Source organism: Arachis duranensis, chromosome 6, assembly GCF_000817695.3.
Source record: "Arachis duranensis cultivar V14167 chromosome 6, aradu.V14167.gnm2.J7QH, whole genome shotgun sequence".
Taxonomy (NCBI): Eukaryota; Viridiplantae; Streptophyta; class Magnoliopsida; order Fabales; family Fabaceae; genus Arachis; species Arachis duranensis.
Genome location: NC_029777.3, coordinates 36,510,107 through 36,511,849, shown reverse-complemented (window position 1 = coordinate 36,511,849; position 1,743 = coordinate 36,510,107).

Here is a 1,743-nt window from a genome sequence, read left to right as displayed (position 1 = left end):
GTAAGGTTTATTACTTGGACGACCCAGTGCACTTGCTGGTTAGTTGTGCGAAGTTGTGTTAATGCCAAGGTATTGAACACCATGTTTTTGGGGTTCATGACCGGGGATTATGAGAGTTGTGAAAAGTATTGTTCACAATTTCGCGCACCAAGTTTTTAGCGCCGTTGCCGAGGATTGTTCATGTTTTGAGCAAGCTTTTGGTAACATCAGTGCCAAGATCCGGCAACAAGCACCAAGTTTTTGGCGCCGTTGCCGGGGATTGTTCAAGTTTGGACAACTGAATGTTCATCTTGTTGCTTAGATTAGGTATTTTTTTTCGAAATTCTTGAAGATGAATTCTAGAGTTTCATGATGATTTGTTGAAGTCTGGCTGGCTGTGAAGCCATGTCTAATCTCATTGGACCGAGGTTTCAACTTATCATCACAAGAGCTTGTTGATTTTTATCAATCTTGCTCTTGGAGAAGTGATCTGCTAAGGCTTGGCTGGCCATTGGTCATGTCTAGTGTTTTGGACCGAAGCTTTCTTTGGAAGCTTGGCTGGCTGTGAAGCCATGTCTAATTCCTGGACCGGAGTCTTAGACTAGCATTGCACTGATTCCTGGAATTCTCATTAAGAATTTTGATATCTTTTTCCACTTAATTTTCGAAAAACACAAAAAAAATTACAAAATTACAAAAATCCAAAAATGTTTCTTGTTTGAGTCTAGTGTCTCATGTTAAGTTTGGTGTGAATTGCATGTTTCTGTTCTTATTGCATGCATTCATTCATGTGTCTTAAGGATCTTCAAGTAATTCTTGATGATTTTTCGTGCTTTGATCTTTAAATTCAATTGACTTGAGTGTTTTGTGTGTCTCATATGCATTCTCATTAGTGTCAGTAGTATACAAACTGTTAAGTTTGGTGTCTTGCATGCATTGTTTGATTTTAGTTGCATTTTGATTATTCCTTATTATTAAAAAATCCAAAAATATTTTTAATTTGGGTCTTCTCAAGTCAATAATACAGAGAATTGAAGATTCAGAACATACAGCAGAGGAATTGCACAAAAAAAGCTGGGCGTTCAAAACGCCCAGTGAAGAAGGACAGACTGGCGTTTAAACGCCAGCCAGGGTACCTGGTTGGGCGTTTAACGCCCAAAGAAGTATAGTTTTGGGCGTTAAACGCCAGAATGTGCACCATTCTGGGCGTTTAACGCCAGGATGGCTACAGGGGGAAGATTTTGTTTTCAAATCAAATTTTTTTTAAGTTTTCAAATCTTTTCAAAATCAAATCTTTTTCAAATCAATTTTTCAATCAAATCCTTTTCAAAATCAATTTCTTTCCTTTTTCAAAGATACTTACTATCAATTAATGATTTGGTTCAAACATTTCAAGTATGTTGCCTTTTCTGTTGAGAAAGGTTTAATGTTTGAATCATATCTTTTCTTGTTAGTCAAGTTTTTAATTTTCAAAATCAAATCTTTTTAAAATGTTTTTCAAATCATATCTTCTCAATCACATTTTTTTTAAAAAAAAAACCAATCATATTTTCTTAACCACATCTTTTTTTTTTTCAAAATAGTTTTCAATCAAATCCCTTTGATTTTTAATTTCAAATCTTTTTCAAAAATCACTTTACTTCTTTCCCACTTTCATTTTCAAAAATTAAGTAATGTTTTTCAAAAATGTTTTCAAAATTTTTACTTAATTTTCGAAAATTACTTCCCTTCTTCTCACATCCTTCTATTTATGGACTAACACTA